Source organism: Pteropus alecto, unplaced genomic scaffold (genome assembly GCF_000325575.1).
Source record: "Pteropus alecto unplaced genomic scaffold, ASM32557v1 scaffold5, whole genome shotgun sequence".
NCBI classification, from domain to species: Eukaryota; Metazoa; Chordata; class Mammalia; order Chiroptera; family Pteropodidae; genus Pteropus; species Pteropus alecto.
In genome coordinates this window covers 26,949,791-26,958,836 of record NW_006441953.1, presented here as the reverse complement: position 1 = coordinate 26,958,836, position 9,046 = coordinate 26,949,791, and the positions used below count along the sequence as shown (strand labels likewise).

At 46.9% G+C, this 9,046-nt stretch overlaps 1 long non-coding RNA gene across 2 annotated transcripts in view; it reads right to left on the bottom strand.

Annotated features, from left to right (window-relative positions):
- LOC112485518 overlaps positions 1-6,036 on the bottom strand; it is a 113,589-nt gene extending 107,553 nt beyond the window's left edge. For both annotated transcript variants that reach the window (XR_003048498.1, XR_003048497.1), the window contains exons 1-2: positions 5,878-6,036; positions 581-690 (exon numbers count right to left, since the gene is read on the bottom strand). This is a non-coding gene — a long non-coding RNA (uncharacterized LOC112485518). The remainder of the gene's footprint in view (positions 1-580; positions 691-5,877) is intronic.
- Between the last annotated feature and the right edge of the window lie 3,010 nt (positions 6,037-9,046).

Sequence of the window (9,046 nt, the reverse complement as noted above, 5' to 3'; positions counted from 1 at the left end):
GAAAGTGTCTGTGACAGGCAGAATAATGGCCTGAAGTTGTGTCCTAATCGCGGGGATTTGTGAAGATATTTCCTTCTCTGACAAAAGGTAAAGGGAGATTAAGGCGGGGAGATTATTCAGGAGTATGCGGGGGGGCCCGAAGTTAGGACGGGGTCCTTATAAGTGAGAGAGGGAGGTGTGATGGTCAGAGAAGCCGTAGGACAACAAAAGCAGAGTCAGACTAACGTAGCGAAGACTCAACCAGCCGTGGCTGGCTGTGGAGCGAGAAGGGGTCACAATCCAAGGGATCTGTGTGGCCCCTTGGAAGCTGGAAAAGGCAGGGGAATAGCTTCTCCACAAAGGAACACAGCCCTGCTGGTACCTCGACTGCAGCCCATTTCAGACTTCTGACCTCAGAACTGGAATAAACCTGTGTTGTTTCAGCCGCTGCTGTTTCCTGCATTAAATTTGTGGTAATTGTTACAGCAGCAATTGGAAACTAATACAGCATCTCTTCCCAGGTAAACACTCGTCATCCATTTTCCTTTCCCCCTGCTTGCTGCATGGGATGTGGATGAAGAGCCCGACGGGTAGCAGCCACCTTGCAACTGTGCGGCAAGATCCACGACGACGCAGGACTCGCTCAGGACAGCTTTCCGCCCCCAATGGCTCCACCAAGACACCAGTCCTGCGCTGCTCATCCTCAAATTCCTGTCACATGAGACAAACGAAACGTACTATGCTGAGTCCCTTGTAGTAAGACTTTGTGCAGTGGAGCTGGCCCGACTAGCTCCTGGGAGAAAATTGTTAAGTTTTTAGAAACTTTGTGGGTCAGCTGTTAAACAAAAACATTATTTAAAATTAAGTTAGATAACTTCACAATCAAATAAATTACATTAAAAATAAAGGTAATAAATACTCGAAATTAATCAATTCCTCAATATTTTACAAATTTTACTACTCTCTGTGCTCTTGGACCTGAATGGCGGCGACACCCCACATCCCCCGTCTACACGGTGTGCCCCGGTCTATGCTATGTGGGATATTACACAGTTTCCCAGCTCCGCACGCAGTCCCATCACACTGGTAGCTAAATCAGCCATGGCGGGAGTATTTCCACCCTGGAAATCAGCAAACGCTACAAATCAGGCTTTTATTTTTCCCCAAAGAGTCAATTCTTAATCATTTACTGACCCGCCACTGGCTTTGCTGCTGCAGCCGAATACATTTCTAAGTGATGCATCCCGAATGGTTGTTAATGCTACTTGTAGTGAGAGGAGAGACACGACTGTCGACTCAAATGATATTTGTCAGAAACTAGATTCTCCTAGTTTCTTTAAATAAAGATTTAGGTACCAGGCACTGTGCTAGGCGGGTTCTTTCTTACTCTACCTTACCTAATCCCTCCTGTACCCCTGAAAAGTGCATGATAACCCCATTCCACACAAGAGGAACCCAAAGCTCGGTGGGGAGGAGGTTTGCCGATGATCTGTGACCAGTTAGGGGTCCAGATAGGATTCGAACACCCTTTCGTCTGACTCAGAAATCTGCGCTCATTCTCCAGCAACGACTGTGTTTCGAACCGTGTGGGCCCTGGAGGAATGTTTGTTGAGTTACTGAGACAAGCATTAACCCTTCCTTCCAGAGAGTCGGGGACCCCAGACGCCGGGCTCGTGTGTGAGGCGGCTTTCACGCCATGTGTGCAGGAGACACTGGCGACAGGCTCTTTCTCCTGAACATCAAACAGAGCCCTGAAACACTTATGGTTAGGAGATTGAGTTTCATGAAAGTATTAAATTTATGTTTTTTCGAACAGCATCACTGGGGGAGGGACCGTGGTTACAACTCTCTCATCTTGAAATAGACACAGAGTAATTTCCTCCTTTGCTGGTTGTCAGCCTGGCTCCCAATCGCTTCCCCCAGAGCTGGCAGAATTTCAATGACTCTAAAATTAATCTGTGGGGCAGAGGGTTTGTCCAGCGCCTTGAAATTCTGGGAGCTTTGCTGTGGTCTCCAAGTCAATGCCTGGGACGGGAAGTTAGGGGGTCAAAGATGAAATCCCAACCCTTGGCCCAGTTGGGGAACGTTGGATGATCCTACAGATACAGTTCTCCTCTGGTTTTATAGTAAGAAAGAAACCCCAACACATTATTCTGAGCTAGAGTGATCAGTAAATCACATAGAATTGCTAGGCACATAGATGGAATTTAAATTAATTTATTCAACATTTACTTGAATTCCTAAGGAAGACAGACACGTGAACTAGGCCCACTGAGGGAGGGAGGGAGATCAGGCAAGGCTTTCTGAGATGGTGATGCTTAGGCTTAAAAAAAAAAAGGAAGTGAATAAGTGAGAAATTAGGGAAGAGATTACAGGCAAAGGGAATAATGCACCTACTGAGCAATTAACACAGTTAAACTGTAAGTAGTTCAGGCTATAAAGCACAGAATATAAGACAGAGTGGCAGAAAAATAGCAAGAGGGGTAAGCGAGGCCCAGGCTGCATAAGGAGCAGAGAACCTGGAGTGCGTCCCACATGCAATGGGAAGCCATCGGGAGTTTTAAACAGAGGGCGACACAGCCACGTTTGTGTTGGATAATCATCCTAAAGGCCTCGAGGTCCATGAAAGGGGTATCACAGAATAACAGGCAGGAGAGGAGGGCCAAGAGTTAAGCTGTGGTGGGGAGGGATGGGGGAGAGGTTAGCAACTGCATGAGAGTGAGTAACACAGAGAATGAATAAAACTCCAGATAAAGAGAGTCTAGAGTAAGAGCAGAGGACCAAGAATAAGATTCCAGGCAGCACCGATATGCAAGGAATGGGCGAGACAGACCAGGGCAAGATGGAGCCCGCGGGCACGGGGAGGTCGGAGGGCGACCGACAGAGCAACGTCACGGAGGCCAAGGAGCCAGGGGGAGAAGCAACTCCTAGAGATGCTTGCTGAGGAAGGTCCACGGGAGCCATGTGGGAGCCTTTGCAAAGGGCAATTCTAGTGGCCTGCAAGAGACAGAAGCCAGGGTACCTCCTGAGACTTAACATGGGGGTGAGGAGACCGACACTCGATAGGGAATGGGGGGACTCAAAGCAAAGGGGGTGACGTTTTAGGACAGGAGAGCCTTACGCATGGCTGGACGTGTTTGTCAAAGAGTTAAAAATATAGGCGAGAGATGGGATCACAGGAGGTCCAGGCAGGAGACTGGAACTAAAGTAGAGAGAATGGGTGACACGGCTTCAATCTGAGACTGCGAGAAGATGCAGGCTAGACATGGAGACTCCTTTGTGAGGCACAGACTAGATAGTGTATCATTTACTGAGATAAAAGGTTGGGGAAACTATGTCCAAAAATAGGTAAATGGTTATGTAATTATGATATGTCTACCCAATGACATATTTTGCGCTCAAAAAATAACAGCTATAAAACTGCGTGAGCATATGAGGAAAGGAATTATAAGATGATGCTAAAGGAAAAGGATGATCACCAATTCGAGAGTTACAATTCTTTTTAAGAGAAACCTTGGAAAACATTCTAGAACATGAATACCAACTGTCTTGTCAAGGTATGTAGAGTCTGTGGGTGCTTCCTATCACCTCGTCTTCGATTTTCTACAAGTTTGTTATTTTGGAAATTAAAAAGAAAAAGTTAAAGTTGGACTTACTTGATGATAGCCAGCATTTTCCACAGGCAAGAATTCTCATTCTTCTGCATCAATATATCCAAGAATCAGAGCTCCAGATAGCACCTCCCTCTGCTAGAAACGCCCCTCCCAACCTTCAGGTTACACGTGACGGGACCGTCCCATCTGTCTCACAATTTACCCCTCGCCTTTTCCTTCCCAGCCCTTTCCCTGAAGAATCTGAAGGCCGCCACTGGCATGAATACAGGCTTTCAGTTGGAATGTTCAAAGAACCGCTTCCAACCCACAGGACAGCTTCTTTCCTCACCAGAGGGCAGGTGGCTGAGGTGCCAGCCAGCCCTGAATTAGCATATCTTCCACTCGATGCTTTGCCTAAGGTCTCGCCTAATTCTGAACATGTAAGTGAGACAGGGACTTCACGGGGAGAACCGGGGGTTGGGATGAGACAGAACTGGGGCCGAATCTAGAAGCCTCCTTCTTATTAGGTCAAGACAATTGTGGAGATGGAGCTTCAGTCTCTACATTTGCAAAATGGGGGTTATGAAACTTATCGAATTGTGAGACTTGAAAAGGGCATCCCAGGCGTATATATGCACATCTATCCTACTATATCTACATTTGACGTTACCTATACATGTATATTAACAACTATATTGACTAGAATTTTGCAGCTTAGGTTTATATTTTGATGTGCTAGGGTACAAATAAAGTGAGACTGAGCAAATTACTTACCTTCCAATGACTGAGAACGGAAAGGATAACAGGGATTTGTCTCTGTGGGTGCTGGTGAGGGGAGATGGTTGTAAAAGCTAAATGGTTTAGCCTCTGAAAAGGTTCCTGAACTTGTACATGACCCTGGGAAAGATGCGACAGACCACTGAAGTATAAATGGGACTTGGGACAAAACATAAGTTCCTTGTAGAACGCTGAAGATATATTTCTTGCACTCCTGACTCTGTGCACCGAACGTTACATAGTAATTTGGGTGAGAATGGAGAAGTCGAGTTGGCTGACAAGAGTCGAAGCAGATAGCAGGACGAACCTTTCGTTCCGTTCCCTCATTCTCTCAGTTTACGAACCAGTCGGGAGAGGACCAGGGAAATGAAACGAATTGTTCATAATCACATAGCAAACTAGAATTTAGGTCTTCTAACTCTCGGGCCCACACTGCCTCCCAAGAGTGAGTTAGGGTTTTACCCAAAGCAGCAGAACGGGAGAGCTGTGCCCTAGGTAAGAATAACCGAAGCTCTGAAGCTGAGCCAGTCCCCAGAGGAAAGCGTCATCGTGGGGCAGGCAACGCTGAGTCTTCGCATGCCATCTGATTCCTTAGCTCTGTCTGGGGACAGGCCCCGGCACCCTGACTGCGTGGTCTGAGGGACTGTCATCTACATGGGGTACACTTAGAGTGCACAGGTTTGCCTCAGGCCATGGTGGCTCAGACCTCCCCTAATCGCTTCAGTTCGGCGGCCACCCCGGTGTCTTTCATCGGGGCTCATTCTTCAGGCAGGACAGGCTGTGAGAACCTCAGCCAATGAACTGATCTTGAACTTCTAATCCAACTGACATGGGGTCATTTTCTAATCTAAACTATCATGCTGCCTAGGACGACTTTGGCTGCAAGTGACTGAAACCTACCTTGACCTAGTTTGGGTAAGCATGTGAGTTTCTTAGAAGAATGTTGGGTCTCTTTCAAGGACAAATAGGAATTTGGACTCCAGGACACATTAGAAACAGGGTTTGAATGCCAGCAAAACTCTGTCCCTGTATTGTATTTCCAAGCCACCATTCCATTCCTAAATTCAGTAATCCTAAAGAAGGAACTCACTGGTGCGTCTGAGTCAGGAATTCACCGCTGAGCTGACCAACTGGGCTAGAGACGGTGAGTCACAGTGGAATTTCCTGCCTCTGCTTCCGTTTGACGATGAAGTGGGAGCAGATAGGCACCAAGTTGCAGTGTTCCTATTTATGAAATGGAGGTTCTAGGAGAGCAGGCAGGTGGAGAAGCAGCAAATTCCTCCCTCAAGTAGCCGCCCACTCCGGAGAGGAACTACCATAAGGTGGCTTAGGCGGTGCCACCACTATCTTGGGTAGATAGGACAGGACCACACCTTGCACAGGACTTGGATTCCAAAGTCAGCAAGCAAGGCAAAAAATGGTCCATGGCTGCCCGCAATGCCTGACTCACACCCAACACGGCAAGATGCTCGCGGCATAGACAAGCAGAACCCAAACTGACTTGGAGACACAGATTCACATCTCCTACCTCTCACTCCGGCTGCGTGCTCACTAATAGACTGGTGGGCAAATCACCCAGGTTATTCATAGTCATCTCTCTTCTTCTCAAGCACTTTTACAAGTTTGTGGAGTTAAATCTGCAGAGGTTAAACACATACCAGAAACGACTCATTAGCTTTCCAAAGCCACACAGCATGGAGCTTGAGGACCGGGATCCGGCCCAGGCTTGCCTGGCCTCTCAATCTGTGATGGCGCCCTCTACCATGCAGGCTCCTGGAGTTACTTTGTCCTTCTTGCCCTGAGTCTTTCAAAGATGCAGGTCCCCACCTGCTCCTCCTTAGAAATCCCTGGGTCCCAGCCCAGAAGGAGCAGAGCTCTGCTCAGGTGGGTCCACGCGAGCTGGGTTGCATTAGGCTGGACTTAGCTGCACCGCGAGGTCATCTGGACAAGCACAGGGGACAGTGATTCCAGGGCTGGTAAGACGCCATTCACTTTCCTGGGTCGTATATGCTATAAGAGCTTATCGAGGAGACATTTGCAAATGGGGAGCCCTCTGTTTTTAACGGATTGACTGTAACATACTGGTTCAGTGACCTGACATCCCATTTCCATGAACTGTTAGTTTACGCTTGACTTTTTTCTGGACAGGAGGCAGATAAAGAGGCCACCGGGTTGACGGGGAGGAGACTGGCCGTGCCCAGAACTTCCATTAAGCAGTGAGGCACAGGCTCTGCAGGCTCTGATACACCCTAGAATGCAGCCAGAACTCACACCTCACACTTTCCTACAAGGTCATCGAAAACCTTCCACCCAACCCTGCCTAGGGCCTCCTTCTGACCAGCTCTGTGCCGAGGCTCCCGTCCAAACAACACAGAGGAACTCTGCTGCTGTCGCTTTGGTCAAGTATTCAGGTCACAACCACGTCCAACAGGCCAAAGGGACCCCGCGGCAGCCCCAATGACGTTTTCTGCTCTGGAATAGGAAAATCTGACCTCCAGGGATGTTAACTAGCATGTACTTAGCCCTAATCTGGGTCAGCTGTTCTCGATTCCTTGCTCTCATTTAACCTCAGAACTACTCCCAGAGGGAGGCAGCATTCTCTCCGTTGTTTGGATAAGGAAACTGAGGCTCGGGAGGATTAAGTTAACCAAACTGACGCGCTTTTCAGGTAGCAGACATGGAGTTCTTACTCAGATCCGTCAAATTTTAACATAAGTTCTTTTCGCAATATCATGTGGCCTGATCCAGACATCCTAACTGTACCTGTGTGGACAGATCCTTTTGGATATCCACTCAGCAGCCACACTCCCCTTTCCAGAACTTCCTTGGCTCAGACAGCCTAGGGCCATGTGCTTCAGTGAACACTAAGATGCTCCCCCTCCCAGAGGGTAAAACATGGAGAGTCTGAACTAATGATTCTCAACCCCAGATGCTCATCGTTGCTTCTTGGAGTGTATACACAATACATGTGCCTGCATAAGGTCTCAAATGAGCCCAATTAAATCAGTCTCTAAGGGTAGAACCGAGACATCTGTATGTATTTTTAAGACTCCCCAATTCATTCGCGGCCAGAGTTGAGAATCGCTGGCCCTAACCATTTCCCATACCACTGGTCTGGGATGAGCATTTGATAAAATTCTGGCCAACGAAAGGGCTGAGAAGTCTTCTGGGAAGTGGAGCTTTGGAGAAATTTTTCTTCTTTCTTTGAAGGAGACATGAGGATGAGACTGGCCCTCTCTCTATTTTCTCTTTCTGGCCTTTGCATTTTGTGGTATAAAGATGTGATGCCTGGAATTACTGCAGCCATCTTGGGACCATGAGGGATACAGCCTAAGAGCCAACAGACTGAAGGTGGCAAAAAGGGAAGAATCTGGGAACTTGGCGGCATCTCCTAGTAACTCAGTTAAACGAACCTGGAATCACCTCACCCTGAGAATACTTGTTGTAAGAGATGATCAATGTTCTTGTTTAAGACACTAAGTTAGAGATTGTTACTTGCAGCCAAAAGGATCCCAACAGATACACTTATCAATGAGCTTCACCTGTCCACTGCCTGATCTATTTCTACCAGGACAGAAGTACAACAGCAGGTCCCAGGGGCCCACCAGACAAAAAGACCTACACAGTCTTGCTGCCCAGAGGACGAGTAACTAAAATGAGCCCTGGGCATGTGATTAAATAACTAGTTACCATGAGAGCTATTCCAATAACAACCACGACATTTATTGGGTACTTACTTCATGCCAGGAACAGTGCAAAGTGCTATGTCATCTCATTTCATCCTTAAAATTACCCAGCAAGTATTATCATCTATGTTTTAAGCATGAGGGAACTGAGACCCAGAGAAGCTAAGGAATTTGACCAAGTGTGCATAGCTACAGAGTGGCAGAGACAGGATGCTAATCCCAACCTGTCAGACACTCTCAAGATTTTTCTTCTTTCCATGAGACCATGTTGTTTCATTTCCCTATGACTTATGAAGCTCTACGTGTTCACACGTTCACTGAAGTGCTTAACGATGCAAATAAAAGGCATTCATCATTGTAATCCCTAATGGAGATAACAGAAATATTAGCAAAGGCTGAAGTGAAAACAGTTCGAGTGAGGCCTAATTTTTCACAAGGCCAAGGAATGATTTACTTTATCACAGCAAAGAATTTTATTTGACAAATGCATACTTTATCATCTCTGGTCTGCTGAAAACGTAAGTTTACATTTTTCCTAGCCATAAAATTTAAATAACTTTGGCTCCAAAAACTTAAAAGACATCCCATTCCGGGTCCAAGCATTTCCCTGGAAATCTAAATGCTAAATATGGAGTGTGAACAAACATTTCTGTCGGGCAGGACAGACTCTACAGTAAGAGCAGGGTTCAAATCCTGGTTCTGCATCTTACTGTGTGACATGGGAGAAGACGTTTTACTCCTCCAAGTCTCCTGATAGAGAAGATGAGAACCACAATTTGCAGTGAGGCCTGGGATCAGGATTAGCTTAGATGGCCAATGTAAACTACATGGCAAAGGAGATGTTAAAAAGCTTGGCTGTTATGAAAAATATGTACAAAGTACCTAGCTTGGTACCTGGTGCAGAGTAACTACTCAATACATCCTTGATGTCTTACCTCCATCTTCCCTCTCCCGTTTCTTATCGAGAATCGCCATGGGCGGGCCTCCAAAGAGAACACAAAAACCAGAGTA